The sequence below is a fragment of the Colius striatus genome, chromosome 25, assembly GCF_028858725.1.
Source record: "Colius striatus isolate bColStr4 chromosome 25, bColStr4.1.hap1, whole genome shotgun sequence".
NCBI lineage: Eukaryota > Metazoa > Chordata > Aves > Coliiformes > Coliidae > Colius > Colius striatus.
The window spans coordinates 866,465-887,247 of record NC_084783.1 but is presented as its reverse complement, the minus strand read 5'-3'; positions in this window follow the sequence as shown (position 1 = coordinate 887,247).

Below are 20,783 nucleotides of genomic sequence, written 5' to 3'. Positions count from 1 at the left end.
AAAGCAGAGGCAAGCAGAGAGACTTTGGTGGTGCAGGGTTGATGCTCTGGGCTGGCTGGAGTGGCAGAGGAGTGTCCAGCTGTCACAGCAGCAGTGGGCAGTGCTAGTTTGACCTGGAAAAGTCAAGTTAAGATGAAGATTTATGTACATTTTCCATTGATCAAAGCAAATGCATCCTATGCACTAATGAAATGCATGTCACTCAGCCACTGCTATTGCTGGGGTGATTTTTCTTGCTCCAGTGACAAATATGGCCAGTTAAATCAACAATATCTCTTTTCTTGCATTCAGTTTCTTTTCTCTCCATCACATGCTTGAAGGAGAGCAAAACCAATCTGACAGCTGAAAGGGTTTTCCAATACAAAGTGCTAAGGGTTTCTCCCTTTGGGCTGCAGGGCTCTGGTGAGGCTCTTGATGCTGGAGATGGATGCTGCTCTGAGTGGCCCCATCCCTGCTGTGAGGGAGACCAGGCTTGAAGTGCTGGTGAGCATGAACATCTGTAAGAAAGGTCATTTGGGGGAAATGGAAGCACTGAGTGATGCCTGTCTTGCAAGCAAAGAGCAGCCCCAGCTCTTGCAATGTGATGGTGTTGGAGGTAAGAAGCATGGCCCAAGGAAGGAAGGTTTCTGTGGATGTTGCAGCCTTTGGGTAGCAGACTCCTGGCCCTGTGGGCAAGGAGATTCTGTCCATCATCTCCATCCCAGGTGGACTTTTGGAGATCAAAGCTAAGGCTCTCTGCTGCTGTAATGCCAATTGGGTTGTGCTGCAGAAAAGTTGCCTTTCTCCTTTTAATTACTCTCAAATATTAAACTTGAGACTTCAGGGTTGGTTTTCCTGCCTTTGTGCAGGATCTAGAGATCACCCAAACCTCACTTAAACCCTCAAAGGGGTTCCTTAAATGTTGTTGTCAAGGCTTAGTGCTGGCTCTCTGTGTGGAGAGAAGGTCTCCACTGGATGATTGCCTGTAGGCTGCACATGGGGTAATCAGCCACCCTAATTGCTCCCAGTGATCTATAGCATTGACATTCTGGTGATGAAGTCAATAGTTCCCAGTGCTGGATCATCAGCTGCTTCCCTTTGGGTCACAGTCTGGTGACTCTCCCAGCAATATACTGCACCATGTTTGTGCAGAAAAAAGCCTGCCATAAAATGTGCAAGAAACTGCAAAGAATCCCCTGATAAATGAGATCTGTAAGTCATTCCTTGAGGCCATACTGGAACCTGGTTATTGCTTAATAGAGTGTGTGCAGTGGAGCTTGGTTTATGGGGCAGGAGCCTGCTGAAAGGAGGAGGGGTCCTGGCAGCTTGTTTAAAGCACAGTTTGGGTGCTCCCCCAAGGCAGAGTTATCAGTGGAGGTTCCATGTGGGTTGTACTGGTGCTTCCAGCATTGATGCTCTGGTCCATGTGGGATCATCCTTGGCTCTTCATTAGGGCTTTGTGATGGTGGGTTCATTAGGGCCTTGGCTGCTCCTCCAAGCTGTTCCTGGCTGGGCCCATTAGATTGCATTTGCCTTCCTCCTCACCCCACTTAATCTTTTCTGCACAGCATTTGTGTGACATAGTTCTAGTTACCCCTTTTTCTGGCATGGTTGAAACTGCAGATACCAGTTCCCTTCTGTTTGAGCTCTGGGACATGCAGAAATTGGGGCTCCTTTCCCAGCAGCTGCTGTCTTCTCATCTCCTGCCTCCTCTGTGTGCTCTGACAATTGAATCCACTGTCATTACAGCATGGCTGCAGAAGCCATGAATCCTCCTGCAAGATTTCTCTGTGCCAGCTCCCATTGTGGCCTTTTCCAGATCTCACCTACCTGTGCTCCCCTTTTCTCCCCTGGTTCCCAACCAGGCTGTGGTGCTGCCAAACTGGGACAGTCAGGCCCCTGAGCTGCTGTAGATAACCAGCTCCAGCACTATTCCCAACAGCTCTGCCCCAGCAGGACCCAGACCTCACATTCTCCTTTTCCCTCTTGTGTGTTGTCTGTTGTAGTTTATTTTAACTGCTGGGCTAGTGCTACCTCCAGAGAAGTTAATAATCCTCATTCAGGCAGCGAGGGCTGCATGTCCCACCCTGGCAGTAAGCTAACCTCGTTATGTCAGGAGTGCCATTAATGCTGATGGAGGGCAGTGGATCTGACAGCTGGAGGGCTGGAGGTCAGGCTCACTATGGCACACATCTCAGAGTCTCAGTGCAATAGGCTTTGATAACATTAAATGGAGGGAAGAGCTTCCCCCTTCCCCAGATTCTGTGCCTTTTTTCCTCTCCTGTTTGAATTAAGGCAGTGCAGCGTGGCATTGTGAGAGGAATCTATTCTCCTACCAATCCATTTCAGGAACAAAATCAGCTCATCTGGAGCATGTGCTGCTTTTGAAGAGGGAAAGAAATTCATAGATATTAGGAGCACTGTGATCAGCTCATCTCAGCTCATGCATAATACAGCCTGGAGAATTCCCCCTGGGACTCTCAAGTCCAACACTCTGCAGCTGGATGACACTGTGGCTTTTGGGGTGATTATTCAGAACCATCTTCAGGTCTGGCTCTGGGATCTTGTTCCATCTACTTCTTCTTCAGTAGCATGTGAGACACTTGCTTTGGGAGACAGCAGCCTGTTGGGGCTCATCATGCCACCAGCATGCAGAAAACACTGGCTCTTCAGACCTGCTCCCCCTGTGTTTGCAGCATATGTGCCTTTCCAGACCTTGGTTGAGGGAGAATGAGGCCAGTGGGAGTGTGCTGAGACAGCTGGGAGCACTACCAGTGTCTCTTCTTTTATTCCTTCCCCTTCTCTTTGAGGACCTGGGGTCTAGGACACCTCCAGATGCTCAGCAGTGGCTGAAGAAGACATTTGTGCAGCTTAGCTAAGCCAGCCCTCTGTCCTTACAAGTTTGATGGGTGAGTTACCTCCAGAAGGCAATTAAAGGCACCTAAATTGACTTCTTGCCCCTAACCACCATACAAAGGCCCTGTCTCTTTCCTCAGATGGAGACAACTGCCTCTGCCTTCTCAGACACCCTGAGGAACAATGGAAGTGACTTGTGTCTCCCAGGAGGCTGCACACACCCCCTGCACAGGAGGGCTGCTTTCTTGTGAACTGACTTTAAAACCATTTTCCCCTGTTTGCTCCACAAATGAAATGGAACAGCTCAGTGTGAGGACTCACAGAAGGACTTGCTTCCCTCAAGTCCTTGGAAATGCTGTCATGTTTCATTCCAGGAGAGATTGCTTTGAAACTTCTCCACTGCCAAAAAAGAATCAGTCTGAAACTGCAGTCTCCTCTCTTCCTCCCACCTCAAGCTGCTTTCCCTGAGGCACTAGTGATGGCTTCAGGTTCACCTTGTCAGTGGCCATCACATGTCTTCAGGTATCTTCTCCCAGCCCTTTCTGGTATCTTCAAGATGCCAGGGTAACCTAGGTGCTGTTATTTTGACAAGTCACCAAGGTTTCTGTGTTGCAGAGATCACACTGCTCAGTCCTACAGCCCGCTGGTTGCAGACAACAGTTTTCTAAGCTCCCAGTCTCTTGGTTCTGAATGTAACCCCTCCAAACCAAACCACTGGTCCTATTTGCTGGCCAGAATCATGTCACCCTGTTGCATGGTCCTAATAGAGTGATCTGATGACAGGGCACTTCTTGGATGCTGCCTGTAAGAAGTAGGATGTTTTGTGTTTGGAGCCTTTGATCTGGGAGTGTAGCCCTTGCACAGCTGTGCAGGTTTGATGTCTTACAGCATGTTAGAGCTGCTCACTTCCTTCATTTTTGGCATTTACTAAAGAGGTTTTATGCCTCATTTTTTTTGGTATAGGAGAGATTAAATGCTAATAGGGGTTTTGTGAGTGTTTCCAGCTCTGTATCCCCATATGCAGTTTGGGACTTGGCTGGCTGCCCCATGCACAGTGGGTGTTAGAGCCACCCATACCAGCCTGGGGAGCTGCTGCTGCTCTCTGCTCGTGCTTTAAGCAGCACTGCAAACGCATTCAGAGGCTGCCCAGATCATATGGTTGTCCCCCATGTACCTAGAGAAGAGATGAAGAGCTGTTTGCCTCATGTTAGTACATAAATCCAGTTCCCCTTAAGGTGCTTAGGCACATTTGGATAATGACCTGGAACAACCCAGGTAGCAGGAGGTTACATGTACCTGTCACGTCAGCCTGTGTGAGCGTGTGAGATTGCCAGCCAGCAGGCAAAAGCAGCCAATTACACCACGCTCACAAGAGCTTCATTCCTCTTTCCATCTACCCAGCTGCACAAAGTGAATCCTGCTGTAAAGACCTCTGCCTCCTGCTGCCTTCACCTCCTGTCTGAGGAGATAGTGTTTAGAGTGCCCTCAATATTTGCAGCGCAGTTTTTCTCTGCTGCTGTAGTTAAAGGCCACTCTGTCCTCCTCAGTGGCCTCTACTGAACCATCCCACGTGTGGGAACAGTGTGTGGCTGTGCACTGGGGGCTGAGGAGGTGCTGGGAGCTTGTGGTCTCTGGTTTTACCGCTGAGAAGAGGAATGAGGTGCTTTGTCTTCGTGCTTTAATACACTTTCCCCCCCTCCCACTCCCCTCTGCTTGTCAGGCTAGGGAATGGTTCCTGCTGGCTGCAACTCACAGGGGATGGTTCTCACCTGGGATTTCTGGGCTCTTCCCATAGGTAACACTGGAGAGGAAGATTGAGTGTGTGTGTGTGCCTGTGTGCCCATGCACGTGTACTCTAGGAGGGAAGCATCCTAGCAGATGTAAAGCAGCTCCCATACCAAATGTTCTCAAATCCCTGCTTCCCTCCCCCTTTTTGCTTCTCCCCTGTTGCTCTGGCTCAAGGAGTTTTTGATCTTTCCAGCTGAGATTTCATGCCTTTCTTTCATTGTGGAGACCAGGGGAGTGGAGGCAAAGCTGCAGTGTTAATTGCTTCCCAATAAAAGCTAGCCTGGAGCAAGAGCTGAAGAAAAGCACAGAGGAGATTTCTCTTGGTTTCATGATGACTTATCCTGGTCACAGCTCAAATGATACTTCTCTCCAGTGCACCAAAGCCTTCCACTGTGCTTGCATCATCTTTCTCCTCTACAACATATTCATCTTCATGTGTTTCTCTGAAGCCACGCAACCAAAGGCTTCTGCAAGAGCAGCGTTGTAGAAGGCAGTGACAGGCATGGACTGAAAAGGCTGGAGCTGGAGATTCAGGCTGAATGCAGTTGGGTAGCTCTGAATACAAATTTCCAGGCTGGTCCCAAAGGAAATGTCTAAGAAAGACTCACAGAGGCACCTGGGTTTTATCACTTGGAGCTACAGCAGGATGGAGAGCAGAACCTGTTTCTGCCTTAGAGGTTTCTGTAGGTTTGGAGGTTCCCAGGGCAGAACTTGTCTCCTTTTTTGTTGTCTCCAGCTGATAAGCAACACTCCCACGTCACCTCTTCAGACCTGTGGCATCACCCAGTGACTGATTCCCAAGGCTGGGTCATGTAACATGATTGCCAACCTGCTTAAACCCCTATTCCTCATCTTTTTGGTGTGCTCTATGCACGTAGCTTCTAGTTTCCTCTCCCTTTGGGTACTGAGAGGATGCCAGTTCCTCTCTGGTGGTGTGCAGGCAGGCTAAATGAGCCTCCCCCTCAGCTACATGCCTCTTGCAGATGGGGATGCCTCATACTCATGGCCAAAATGATTCCTGGAACACGTGGCAGAGCAGGAGCAGGCTGTTTGCCTCTGTCTGCTGCTGTGTGGCAGCTTGGATTGGTCTGGTGAATGTGCACTTCTTCCTTAAAACTGTGACCTTTGAACCAACACCCAACCATATAAATTGCTCAGGGTAGAAGGGGTTTCTGTCACCTGAACAAAGGCAATCAGTAAGTGTCAGTTAAAATGGCAGCTAGCAGAGGTGGAAAGTCTCTCTCTGCCTGTGTGGCCTCACTTTGCCATTACCCAAACTTCTGAGAGGACAGATCCACCTTCAGGGCCCCTGAGGGAGCAGCTGGATTTGCTGAAGGGGCTGATACACTTGGGTCTTGCTGGGGCTGAGCTTGTTGGACTCCTACCCTGCAGTGTGAGTGGGTGGTGGATGAGCTTGGGAGTGCTGCTACCAACTTTTGCACTGGGGCTTTTCACTTTACTCTCTTTAAAACCTCAGCTGCTGGAAATCAAATGGCTGGGGGAAAAAAAAGCTTCAACTTTAGCTTCAAGCTATAAAAACTGATTTTAGATTTCTGCTTCTGGTGAAAAAAAGCTGGAAAAGGAGTGGAAAACACAAGGTACAAGTGTTGTGCCTCCCTCCCACAGTGTTTGACAGCAGAAGCTCCCATCTTTCAGGCTATTCCCCACTCGTATAGAGACTGCTCAGGGCTCAGAGGAACACCAGGATGCAATAGCTTGGCCCTGGTTGTTGGAATGAACTAGGTGTGAATATGCAATGAACCCAGGTCAGTTCAGAACCACAAATCCCTAAAAAAAACCCCTGTACCTTTTAACAAACAGCCCTTTTTGTTTAATGATCCACTGGAGAGCAGCCCCATGCTTTCCAGTGCAGTTGTGTTGGACCTGTAGTTAAAAGAATCACTCGTGTACTAGGCAACTGATTTGTTACCAGTCCCCTTGGGCTCTGCTTGAGACAGATTTCACTGGGAAAAGAGCTGCAGAAAATGTCAGCAGACAGTGTGTGTGTGCACCAGAGACTCCCAGCAGCTGTGATTTCCAATCGATTTTATTTCCCCCTCATCTAAAGAGTTTTACACTTGCAGGGAGACATTTTGATGCATTTAAAAACAAAACAAGGAAAAGGTTCTGTGAGGAGGGTGAAGCCAAATGTGTTGCAGTAGAATGAGAGATGATGAGGAAAATGGAAGTACACTGGGACACTTTTTTTTGGAAGGTGCATTTTCAGATTGGTTTTGTGCTGCTTTTGTGATGGCATCCATCATCTCATTGCTCTTTAAAATCTTTTCCTCTTTACTTGCACTCAGTGCTGTATTTCTCCCTCTGTATCAAAGCTTTATGTACTGCCAGCAACCTGCTGCTTGCAGAAGGAGTAGATCTGTCTCTGAGGCTGGACAAGGAGCCATGTGTCTGGGTGAGCTGTGAGAGGTGTGGGACCAAGGAACAATCCCCTTTGTATTCTGTGTGCTGTTTGCCTCCTGGCTGCTCCAGCACCACTCCTGATATCCCAGGATCAGCGAGGCAGGAGTGAGCAGCCATCCAAAGCCTTTGGATAAAAGGAGAAATCTAGTGTTTGCAGCCTCCAGCCTGGATCTCAGTAACTCTTAGCAGTAACCTAGAGAGATGTGGGCAAAGGGACAAATCCTCTTCGAGAGAGAAGCTGGAGGGCAAGGAAAAGAGAATTAGGGTGCAGAGGGGGCTCTGGGCAGTGAGGAAAGAGTAAAAGCTGAAGTCTGGAGGGGGAGCAGGACGCTCATATCCCACCCACAGGTAGGGTGAGACAGGAAACCTTAGTCCTTTTCCTCCTTTGAAGTCCCTGAATGCTTTTGCAGAAGGAAGGAGAGAAAGGCTTTGGCCAAGATGGTCTTTGCTGAGGGTTCCTTCCACACTTTCCATTTGCATCAGTGCTGTCTGCCTCTGTTGTCAGTGGTCTGGAGGCTTTGGCTCCTGCTGGCTGAGGTTAAGCCAAGCATCCCACCATGGAGTGGGGTTGTGCCAGGCTGCCTCCAGCCCCATGCTGCTCTCATTACAGCCAGCACTGTACTCTCCTTCTCATCCTGCCTTACCCCTGTAATATCCATGTGTTAAATACATTGCAGATGCTCCTGGACATGTGCTTGACCCCTTTTCTCTGGAGTCCCTGCAATCTACTTGGTTGGGATAATTGCAATTTATTTAAATGTCAACAAGCCACACGTGGGAGACAGCAGTTGTGTGCAAGAGCAGAGCAATTACAGCAAACAGGTCCCTTTTTACCACTTGAACAAAAATCCAAGCTAGAAGAAAGGAAAAGACCATTTACCTCTATTAACTGATCACTTACCTCACCGCTCCCAAAGTCCTCGTGTTCCTTTATGCTGCTTCTTTGGGGTTATCACTCAGTGCATGAGCTGGTGTATAAACCCAGCTCTTCCTTTTGCTTGTACTCTATGGAAGTTTGTGTTTAATGCTGACTGAGACCCATGTAACTGCTAGCAGAATCTAGCTCTGGTCCTGCCCAAACAGCTTAAACTATAACAGAGATACAGAGACTGACCTACATGGACAGCATTCCAACACCCACGAAACACTCATTACAGGCTCCAGATCCAGGGTTTATTTAACTTGGAATAAGTCTAGATGGCATTTTCCCCTCTGAGGCTGTTGCAGCATGAAAAGTGCAGCCTGGCAGTGGGATGATGTGAGTTTGTACTCAAAGGACAAGGAGTCTGGTTGTCTGTATTAGGTCAGCATCTTGGGTCCACAGGCAGTGGCATTACACAGACACAACCGACTCTCTCTGCCCTCAACAGCCAAAGGCCAGGAGCCAGAAAAAGCCATCAGGGGGTTAAGTGCTTTGCTCAAGACATCTTGGCAGGTATCCCTCGTTCTAGCTGGGTGACCTTCTTATCAGGCCATGCTGCTCCTTTGTGGTCATGCCATAGGATTAGTGAAGACCAGGCTCCCAGAGCTTAAACGATGGCGATTTGCTGTGAAGAAAGATCTGGGGCCATCTAGTGACCTTCCAGTGAAAACCTTTGTGCTTCCAGTGCTCCCAGTTGCTCCTAAAAGCAAGGTATGTGGGACATGCTTCCTCCCTTCTGCTGACTGAGCAAGTCCCCAGCTCTGCAGTGAGCTGGCTGGAAGGCAGACTTGCACCTTCTTGTTAATCATTTTCTTTCCTTGCTACTAGCTGAATTAGAAACTGGTGCATGTAACCACCTCCTTTCATCTAGGATGAAAGGAAAGGATGACCCATGTCTTTACAGAACAGATAGCTGAAACAGTCAGAGTCACCACCCAAAATGTGAGCTGGGGAGATGAGAAATGGAGGGGGTTTCGTGCCTCCCTGTTTGCTGCTGTGGGAGAGCAGGTTTATGAGAGCTCTGCGAGCCCTGCAGTGTGCACCATCCCCTCCACGTGCCTTGGCACCGTGTGCTCTACCAGGTGCCTCTCCTGGATTTCCCAGGGGTGCAGGCAATCTCTCCTCTGTTATTACCAAGTACAAGCATGATAATCTGGGCCTTAATGCATACAGAAGATTATAATACAGTGTTTTATGGACCTGCTAGCAAAGTACCCATAATCTGCTAATGCCCACAATTAAAAAAGGCAGTTGAGCAAATCTGGGCCATTGCATCTTAGTACCCAGGTCTAGAAATGGATTCTGGTTCCAGCTGTTTGGCTTGCAGCAGTGGGAGACATCTTCTTTATTAGATATTGGCTCTGCAAATAATATCTTGCCTTTTCCTAGTTTTGGCAAAATGCCCTGCAAACCTTGGCCATAAAGCAAAAACATCTTCATTTAGCAGGTTTGGTGTTCCTTTAAAATGTCTTCATGCAAAAGAAAGAGTGTAAAGAGCTGTGCTTGTTTGGTCAGCCTAGGTTTTCTGGTAAGAACTGACTGGTGTGGTAATTGGTCCCCTTGGAATAAACCTGTCTGTGTGGGCTTTTGAGAGGGAGAGTTTAAATGGAGTAAGAAGAGCTCAGGATGAGCTGTTCAGGGGCTTGGCAAGAGCCAGTCACTGCTTCTCTTCTGTGGCTCATCTTCTAGTTTGAAGCAAACCTACATGTGGTCAACCTGCAGAGCCAAAGGTATGTCTTCAGTGTTCCATTTGTCCTTCCAGTCTGTATTTTATACACCTACATGTCCATATGGGTTTGGGTTGTGTTTTTAATCCTGCTCTGTGCTCATGCTTCCTGGCAGGCAGTGGCTGAAGCTTGAATTTGTAGGGAGAGTGGAAGATGGAGGTGGTGGGAGCATGGATGAGTGGGTGGGGGTCTTGGTTTTCCAGGAGGGAGTTTGGGTGAGCTGTCCTGGGTTACTCCTGCTTAGCTTTGAGTGTGCCAAAGGATATCAACGCTATCGCGGTCACTCTGCGCTGGCAGAGAGGACAAGTCTTCCTCCTCCTCTGAGCACGGTGCCACAGGTCGATGCATTTGCCATGGTAGGCATGGAAGCAGGACAGCAATTTCAGTGCCTGGTTGGGCTCGTATCCCTGCAGGCAGATGGCACACTCAGGGTGGTCATCAACCCACCAAACCATGTTGAGGGGAGACCCAAGCCACCATTCCATGCTCTGCTGTGTGCTCTCTCTCCAGCTTTGGGGACTTCTCATGCCTCTTGTAAGAAACTGGATGCCTATTATTACTACTATAGTGATAAAGATGCTGATGACTTTGCAGATTGGTAGAATCAGATCATGATAAAGGAGGTCTAGGTTGCAGATGAAGTTCCACACAGTGTCATTCCAGAAGCAGCACCCGTCCAGAAGGATGGTGGTCTCTCGTTCAGCCTGGCTGGTCCTCTGAAGCCTCATGTTCCCCTCAGAGATGGTCTCCCCACTCCCTGGTGCCACATCCTCAAAGCATGGTGAGTCAGTGGTGACTTTGTGCCCACCTCTCCGAGCAGGAGAGACCTTGTCCCTGCGACACTGGGGCCTGAGGGCTGAGGAAGCAAGGCCGCCCGCCATCTTGCCCTCAGTGAGAGGAACCCCAGCAAGAGCCTGGCCGCCCGGCCTAGTGCCGCTGGCATGGCTGCTGGCAGTCCACTGGAGGCACAGAATCACGGTGGTCATGCAGAAAGGGGACAGGAGTAGGTGCCACATGCTGATGGCAGCGGGGACAGGGACCAGGGTGCCTCAGCCCTGAGGGAAGGCTCTTGGCGGGCTCCTGAGGCCGCCGCGGCGGCCGCCTTCTGGAAGCTTCTCTGTAACTTCCGTGAAGGGCCGCTGCCTCACAGACTGCCTCCACCTTCCCCTCACAACCCTTCCACGTCTTCTCCCCATCGTGTTCTTTTCTCCCATGTCTTTCTTTTTCCCCTCCTGTGGTCTAACACAGGGGCAGCCCTGATGGGACCTTACAGTGAGCAACTGCAGCTCTGAGGGGCCGTTTCACAGGGGACTGGGTTTTCCTCCCCTGGGAGTGTCCTGAGGAGTTTGGGTGTGCAAAAAAGGAGGAGATTTGGGCAAAACCTGCTTCTGCCCACATCTCAAGTCTGAAAACACCCTTTGCCCTGCCTCTTTGCTGTGTCACTGAAGCTGCCACGGCAGCTTTCCATTCTGCTCTCCGTGTGAGGTTACACCAGTGGCACACGTGCATGCTTTTCCAGCTGTTTCTGATCTTCCTTTTCCCTTTTCTCCCAGTTTTTTGCATTACTTTTTCTCTCCAATATCCTCTCCCTATCTCCCATCACATGATGTTCATCCCTTGCAGGGCTGGGCACCCCAATTTCCCCATGGCCACGGGCCACACGATGCCTCCCTTTGCTCTTCCACAACATCCCACCCAAATTCCTCTGCCTATTTGTTCCTGCAGCCCCATCCGTCTCTCTGGAGGTGCCACAGGCAGATGTGTGCCCTTCCTACAGAGCTGGTGGTAAGGCAGAGCCATGAGCATGGGTCCCTGGGGTAATCTGCAAAGTACAAGTTGTTATTACTCACTACGGCAGAACAATCAGCACAGGCTCTGTAATTCAGCAAGATGGATTGAAGCTGCTTAAAACCGGAGGAAAATGGAATCTCTGCTTTACAACAAGGAGTTTAGCTCCTGCAATCGACCACTGATGAGACCCAACCAAAAGCCCAGATTTGAAAATTACTGGATTTGGAGAGCAAGATGGGGTTGTGCATCAGGGGCCAAAATCAGGCCTGAATCTCAGCTTGGCACAGCAGTGTGCCAAACTAACTATACAAGCCTTTGTCATCTAGGGCACAAAGCAGCCTCTAACTGCTTAGGATTGAGATACTTGTCTTAAATCAGCCAGTTATTTAAACTACTCTTCTGTTAGCTATCGGGACTGTAGGCCTAGGAGGGTGTGAAAAGCATCTTGGGGCAGTGATCTCTTCCATTGGCACATCTGTATCTGGAAGGAAACATCTGTTTGACCTAGAGGTGTGATGGTAAGCTGTAGGAGTAGCTCTGGCTGAGGGCATCCATATGGCAAAGAAAACTTCTCCCCTCTTCACTTAGGCCATGTTCATCAGCAAGGGTGCTTGCCATAACGAAGCAGCTCGTATCTTTCATCCTTTAACTAGATGCAGGTCGTATTTTACCTGATTTAAACTTGAGCAGCCCTTGAACTTCAGATTCAGGCTTGCCCAGACCCAGCCATATGTGTGATGAGTGAGAGCAAGCTCCCCTTGCTGGGTTGTTTTGCAGGATGTTTGTGTCCTGCACCAGGCTGTGAGCAAACAAACACACTGACCTGTCACAAGTCAGACTGTCCTTTGTTTTTATAGCTGTGAGCAGATGTTGTATCCTCATGAGGTAAAATAACTCTGACCCAGTGATGGCATATGTAACCCCCAAATAAATTGCTCGTGCTTTCAGGTGCCCTAACTCCTTGTTATCACAGCAGGGCATTTGTGATAGACTTGAGTGTCAGACTCTGCTCTGAGACTGGGGCCTGAGGTAAAGAGAAGCTGGGGCTCCCATTTGTCTCTCCAGAAGCTTGGCAAAGGGAGGTGAGTCTGGCAGAGTGAGGAGACGGGCTGCAGGAATTGGTCTGAGAGACCCTGGGATATCTCGGAGGGCTTCCAGGTTTGCTAAGAGAACATATGCTGACTGTCTTGCTCTTTCAGGGTAAAAGGAAAACCAGGGAGATTTAGCTGGCCATAAAACTGTAAGGTTAGAGAGGAGCAAACAGCCAGGTGCACTCATGTGGGTTTTTAAAAAGATGGATTTTCCTCCCATGCTGAATGATCACACTCTGCAATCAGATTCGTCACAGCTCAGTTTTGCTGGTCCTGAGCTCCCGAGAGGATACAAAACTGCACTGTGGTGGGGCTCCTAGGGTCAAGGCAGAGGTTTTGAGCAGAGAAGGATCTGCAGCTCCGGGGTGAGGCTGGAGAGGGACCTGCCTGCAGCTGGGAAGTGAAAGGAAAGGTTTCTGCTGTTTTCTTTTCCCACGTCTGCACTCCCTCATTTAGAGACAGGAGGTGAAGGCAGGGGCAGGGCAGGATTAAACTGACGCCACAGCATCTGTGCAGAGGTGTGCAGAGATTTAACTCCCTTGGTATTCAACTGATTTAACTCCTGCAACTTCAGACCATTAATGGGCCCCTGGGGAGGGAGCCAGGGAGGCCCAGAGCAGCCGTGATACCGCCCTAATCCAGCTCTCGCCCACCCTAACAGGCAGGAGCAAGGCTGAGCCTGTACCTCAGCACCACTCCTTGGTTTTCTTTCTGCATCAGCTTAAACCAAGTGCTCTGTGCTGTGAACAGCAGAGTTTCCTTGGAGCCAGCGTGACTGGCGCTCCGTGTGCCGCTGGTCGCTGACCCCGCCGCTGCCTCCTCGCGTGCTGGGAGCCAGCCTTTGCAGCCTGAAAGCGTCGCCTTCATTAGCAGAGGTCCATCTCCTCCCCTTTACCGCTTCACCCGCTGCTGTTGATTAAGTTTCTCTTTGCAGCTCTTCCAGGAAGCCAGGGGCCTGTTGTTTTGGAGATAGCCTTAATTTGTTTACTTGTGCATATGTTCTGTCTTGTACAATGACGCTTCGCAGCTGGTCTCGAGCAGCCTACGGCACAGGAGAAGCAGCAGGTTAAGTTTAAACCGAAGGAAGTCGCTGCAAGGCAGCCTGACGTGCTAATCCAAGTGTAGGCACCCTGAGCTGGATGTGGTGAAGCACATTGCCACGTTGGTTTCGATAACATCATTACATTTATTGCTGGTTTCCATCACTATATGGACACAGTAATGGTTTGCTTGTGAGGAATATCGGTTCAACTTGAAGAGTCAAAGATAGAAAACTCCCTGCCTCTGGTTTAACGATGCAAATGCTCTGAGAAAGGCAAAGAATGAGAGGTTAAACCTGAGACTTGCTTGTTGGACTGGATTTGCAGTTATGCTCTTGAGAACCACATGCCTGTAAGACTTCATGGTTTCTGAAGTGTTGTCTGCCCAGAGCAAAGTGAGCTGTTGCCCTATAGAGATGCTCAAGCCCTCCTCTGAGGCTCAGCCCCTGCTAGTGCATCACTGGGGTACCTCCTCCATGCTTTCACTGTGTGTCAGGATCCTGCCCTGTACCCCTAGAGCTTTTGGCTCACCAGGGAGATATCAAAATCTTGATACAGCAAAGGGATTCCAGCCTTTGTGGTGATCCAGGGAAGATGGAGAATGGCAGACCCTTCTGTGCTGCTTTCCTGCTCCTGTAACCTACAGAATCTGTCAGAGACAGAGGGGATAAAAAAAATCATTTGGATGTTTTACTGCCACTGTAAAGCTGTTACTTCTTCCTCTCACCCGCCCTTTAGGAAAAAAAGAGAAGCCTTGTTTAATTTGCCATCTTGCAAATAGCTCCTAAATAACACAGTTGTCTTTGGCTCAATCGATCAAAGGGCTCTGCCCATGAGAATGGCCACACTTTGCAGCCTCAGATTAGCTTTGTTTCAGAGGAATTGGCTGCTTTTTGTTGCTGTTGTTTTTAGATGACTCTTTTCCTGGGTTAAGGCTGAGTTAGATAAGTGAATGCACAGGATCAATACTTTGCAGAACTGATAGAAAATTAGCCAGGTTTAATAAACTTCATGCATGGCTTCCTGTTGTAGCTGTATATCAAAAGGAAAATAAATATATTGACTGGATCTGCTTACAATAGCATCTATAAGTCACTCTGTGAAACAAGCCAATTGCACAAATGGTTATGTGAGGCCATGCTGATTAGGGTAGAAAAAGATCCTGCTCAGGACACCTGGGTTCTGTTCTTGCTAATTTACTATGTGACCTTGAAATTCGGGCCAGATTTTCCTCTATGTCCATGAGGTTTGTTTTGCCTCCTGTCTCCTGGAGTTTTGAGATCATAGAATCATAGAATGATAGGGGTTGGAAGGGACCTTTAGAGATCATCTAGTCCAACCCCCCTGCAGAAGCAGGTTCACCTAGATCATCACCTAGATGCTTAATAGCTCCATGGTCTGCCCTTCTGCCTCCATAACAGGTGAAGTGTCTGGGAGCTGGTGGTGCTCCATTCCTTTGAGGTGATTCCTAATGGTCTTCCCAGCATCATTTCTTGATTGATTTCATTCATGGCTTTACTTCTTGGTGGTTGCTTTGCAGTGTGAGAATGCCACTACTCACCTCCCATCTAAGGGCTTCTGGAGATGATGGCTGATAACTACTCTGAGGTCTACTGAGGCAAAGAAACAGAGAAGACAAGGTAAGACTCAAGGACCAGGTGACCTGATTTTTGCATCTGCAGCTAAAGGCATTCTTTTCAGTGATTCAGGTAGAAATTGTAACTGATTGTTTCTCTTGCATGTTTTCCCTGGTGATGTTTCCCATAACCCAGGCTTCCTTGCAGTAAATTACAGAGGCATATGGAGCATCCAAACTCTCTTTCATTCATCTTCATTTGCCCTGGCTCTAATGGGCAGTGGCCACACAACTGTCCTTTGGAAGTTACTAAAGCGAGACCAGAACTGCTGCTCCATTGCTACTCCAGCTATTTGCTGTGGAGGAACAGTTGCACATAATTGTAGCTGGTTTGACCCTCTTGCTCTTCATGCAGCTGCCTCCAAGGGCATCTGGCACACCAAGGTCTGATGGCACAGCTCCAGGCACCGCTGCGGACCGAGCCAGACGGCGTCAGGAGGAAGGATGGAGGGACCAGCCCTTTGTGCTGCTCTCCCCAGGGGATGCTCAGTGCAGGATGGGATGGAGGAGCAGATGTATTGTCTTTTGTAGATGCATCTAACCAAGGTACAGCTGGGTGAAGGCTGATGTGAGGCACGGGATTGGGTCAGCTCTTTGTCTCCTTCCTTGGAGGGCTTCAAAACCCTCCTGGACACATTCCTGTGTGACCTGATCTAGGTGGGAGCTGCTTCTGCAGGAGGGTTGAACTGGATGAACTCTAAAGGTCCCTTCCAATCCCCATCCATTCTGTCATTCTATGAATCAGGCACTCTGAGGATATTTTTCCCTTTCATCTGCAGCTTGCACTGCACATGGAGCCATTGCTCTGCAACAGTTCCCTGTTAGCAGCTCTGTCTCTCCTGTTTATCACCTCATGCCTGAACCCACTACAGCTTTTCTTCCTGATGGTTTGCATGATAAGTTGCAGAAAGTAGATCCATGGCTGGTGTAAATCAGCACAGCTTCTAAAACTTTGTTGGAGCACAAAGAGGTTGTGCTGGTGGAGAATCTGGCCCCTGGTACTTTCATTATGGTGTTGTAGCTCTTTCTGCAGCTTGTTGAATGGAAATGGCCCTTTCATCCCTGTAATGAAAGCTGGAGCAGTTTCCCAGCCGTGCATCTGTAAGGGGAGGATGAGCAAGTTCTGGGTGGGTGTTATTGCAGGGGATGTTAAGCATATGACATAATTTATTGCTTAAGTAACCTTGAGATGGCATTCACTGCAACGGAGCCGCTACAGCAGCACCACAGTGGGCAGAGAGGCAAGAGAACTCTGCTAGCAGGATGTGGTTAAGCAGGCACCCACCATCATCCATCATCCAGTTAACCCTGCAGCTAGACTTCCTTTCAAGAAGAAGAATTTTCCTCTCCTTTCCCTTTCCACACCTGCCTGCCACCTCCAGCATCCCCTGGATGCAGAGAAGAGAGGAGAGAGAGGTGCTGGTGAGCATCTGGGGTTTGCTCATGCGTGTGGCTGCCCACTGGTGATGTGTGCATGGAAAGTGAGATCAGACAGGTGAGTGCAAGGAGCAGAAAGGCTTCTGTGTTGACACAAACGTGCTGTAGCAGACAGCACAAACGTGTTTGTGACCCACAGACACCAACGTGCGTGTGAGGGACGGCAGGGAGAGGGCACCAGGGAGCAGGCGAGTGGGAACACACACGGCGTCAGGGACAGGGCAGGGTACCTCAGAAATGCATGTGCTGAGGCTCAGAGAGATGGAAGGGGAGGATAAGAGTAGTGCCCACAGGAGGAGGGACTGCTAGCAGGTATAAAACTCAAGCAGTGGGAGTGTAGGTGTGTAAATTCCCCCAGGGATGTGCAGAGGGGGGGGTGTGTGTCCCTCCATGCCTGCGCAGACACTGCTGGGGCAAATTTGACTCCTGTTGCCTTACTGTAAAAACAGCCATTCACACAGCTGCATTAGAGGCAAATCTTGTCCTTCTACCACAAAAAATGCATGTGGGTTTTGCCTTTTATTTCTTTTTGTGTTGTTTTTTCTGACACTGCAGGAATGCTGCTGGGAACTCTCCAGCTCAGCTTCACAGACCCAACACGTGTTAGAGCTGCTGTGTCCTGTCTCTGAAACCCATCCTCTGCCTTGTCTTGCTAGATGCTTTCTCTAGTTGCCACTGTAGTACTCAAGATAACAACAAAGCCTCTGAAACCCTGGAATTTCCCTTCTCTCTTTAATGAAGATCAAGGGGAGGGTTCTGTCCCTGCATGTAGAGTAATAAGCAACATCAGTTTATGTCTGTAGTAGTGTGGGGATGGTAGCTGTTATCTGTTTTTCTAGAGGACACATATGAGCCAGTGCTGTTGAGAGAAGAACATTTGTGAGGCTGATACTGTCTGTGAGAGCAACTGGATGGGCTCTGCAGCTTCTGATTTGGGCTTTGGAAGGAAATGCCTGAGTTGAGCTGAACTGGGACTATTCAGGAGACAAAGTTGTCCTTTTGTTTCCCCAAAGTTTTCTTCTTCATCTTCTCAATTTGAAATCCTTTGTCATTTGAGGGAAGAAGAGAAACAGTTCTAAGTTTCCATATCTCATGGATCCTTTCTGGTGTCTAACATTTTGGCTAATTAAACAGTAAACCCTTTTCCTTACACCTTACAAAACATTCAGGTCTCTTTCAAATCCACGGCTGCTGTTATTCGCTTCTGAAATTCTTATGGAACAGGGAGAGGGGGAAAAAAAACCCCCAAGCCCATGTTTCCCATCCAGCTCTGCTGTGTCAGTTAATGTGTGAGCAATCACAGTATGACAGACTCACTGAGAAGCATATACAAATTGAATCTCTACGTGTGGTTGTCAGGAAACAAAACACGCTCGAGATCTGTTTCAAACACAGTCTTGATTTTTTTAGCAAGGCTTTTGCGGGAAACTCGGCAACAAAGCAGCAAAAATGACTCCTGCAATTTGGGAACAGGTAAACAAGACAGATAAAAATCGACAGGAATACTCTGCAGTCAATCTCTAGGGAGGATTTCTCACACACAGACTCCTCCTCGGTCAAGGGAAGAATGAGACCAGATCCCTGGGATCTCAAATACCACCAAAGTCATTTTGTGATGAGATCACTCTTGGGGGATCATTCTACTGTCTGAATCTGATGGAGGCACCAGCCAAAGCTTCAGGGCTCAGCAGCAGTTCAAGGAAGCATGTTTCATCTCCTGGGTGGTCCTCAAGTCAGAGCCCTCATCTCTTCTTTCCCCCCCTCCTTTCTCAGACTAGGCATTTGCTGATGCCATTGTTTAATCCAGCCAGGGATCTGCTACATTTGCCATGCACCAAGGTAACTTTGGTGAGGCTGCTGTGTTCTTGCATGCCAGTTAAAAACACTCTCTTGGGCAGGTCTCCTTCCATGGGGCATTCCTAATCCTGTGAGGTTTGTGTGTAATAAATCTCTTTGCCTGTCTGGTTTTTATTCTGGGGCAGGCTCATGGTGTAAAATCACAGCCCTTCCTCTGTGTGGAAGCAGCTGACAAACAGCTCTTCTGATAATTCCTTCCAGATGGGGCCAAGCAGGCATTTTCCAAGCTCTGCACATGTAACAGGCCCTTCCTTGGCTCTTCAGTTCCCACAGCCTGGTTGGTGGAAGAGGCCCTACCTCTGGTATGTCAGTGTAGAAAGAAGCTCCTGGGCTCAGCAGATTACAGCACACACCATCCCTGGGAAGGTATGTGCATCTGGCAAACACACAGCAAAGCAATCCTGGATGCATCCAGAGTAACCAAAAGCCCAAAGGGTTTGTGGTCTCTCTGTCTCTGCCCACTTGGTAGACCCTCACAAGCAGAGTTGTGTGTCTCTACTCTGTCCTTTGCCAGTGTGACCGCTCTCTGGATGTGGCTGGATAGTGAGAGGTGGGAGGAAGTTGAGAAGTGTCATGGGAAGCTCTCAGCTCCCTGAGGGGAGAAGAATCACCCAGCAGTGTCCCAGGGGGCTGACAGCAGGATGCTGTGATGAGAACGTCACAGCAGCTTCAGAGAGAATGAATACTGTGCCCTGTGGCTGTCTCAGCTCTGGTGTGGAAGGCAGGACGTGGCTGTGCTAGCATAGAAAAAAGGGAATCCTTTACTCAGGCTGCAGGACACAACAGATGCTGTTTGATGATGCAGGACAGAAGGGACTGAGTCACTGAATACAGCCCTTGTGGTCATGAGCTTCTGGCCTTGTAACCCTCTTGCAGAAACCACGCTCCATCCCACAATACTTGAGGGTTTGGTCTTCTTTTACTCCCAGGGGGATGCTGGTCTAGAGCCTCAGCACTCACACTGTGCTCTGAGGTAGGGATGCCTTTGCATTCCCAGCCTGCATTTACTGACACACAGGCAACACCTTTCACCACCCTCCCCTCCTTCAGTGCTCTCTCATGGATGTGGACAGGAGGATCTGCTCTGGCCCACAGCATCTCCCCAGGCTGCCTGGGTCACACACTTTTCAATAGTGCTCAGCACTGCCAGGCAACAGCCCTCAGCAACCTGCAACCAAAACTGCCCACCCTGTACAACAGGTGCCTGAAGCAACAAGTGCAACCTGTTCCTGGAGCCTTTCAGGATGTCCCTGAGCATCTGGTCTCGTTGCCCTCACTCCTGTGCCACTGAAAACCTCTCCTTCAAAGGTGGGAGAAACAAGGATGCAGCCAGTGGCTGGCAACCCCCCAGCTATGCTGGTACATAAAACCTGCCTGGCTGCACACATTCCCCAGCTGTTTGCCTGCAAACAACACACAGTGGGGTCGAGCTGCCTTCTGTGGGTGGGCTGGGAGGAGGCTCCAGCCTGTGAGCAAAACAAAATTAGACAGCAGAATACTAAAAGCTTGGTTTTTTCTCTTTTCCTTTCCTCCAGCCCTTTGGCACAGTGGGCTCTCACCCCATCACCTCTCCACAGCTGAACTGTGCTGAGGCACACTGCTGTGGGCACTGTCACCAAGTGCTGGGTTTGTCACTCCTGTGGGTCTTTTCAGGCTGTGAGAAAAGCAGGTCAAGCACACAACAGTGTGGTTGTCTATCAGGCAAGCTGTTCTGCACAGTTCTCCAGCAAAGAGACTTCCCTTGATCATAGGAAGTTACCAGAGTGGCCAGAGCAAGGATTTAAAAGCATCTAGGAGTGTGGGAATTGAGATTAAGTCCTCCTGCTTTAGGGAAAGCTAGACTCTAAAGGAAGGGACAAGATGGACATTTTCCTTTGAGCAGATCATGCTGTAACTTTCAAAAGGGGGTTGGATTTGATAGGTGGAGTTTTGCATCTTTGCCTGCAAGAGCTGATGCCATGGACCATCAGAGATGGACTGGCCAAGGGATATCTCAAATACACATCTGCTTTCTGCTGCATACAAGAGGTGTGATGGGAGGGAAGGGGAATGCATGAGATTCATTCCTCAGGGATGGTGTGTCAGGGGATGTAATGCACTGTGAGGGTCCTTTTGAGGATGGCTTTTATGAGATGGAGGGATCCCCTTCTCCCTCCCACAACTGCATCTCTCCTTCTCCCTAACCCCAGGTAGCCAGCACAGCTCCCAGAGCAGCCTGACTGCCTGTATCTGCCATAG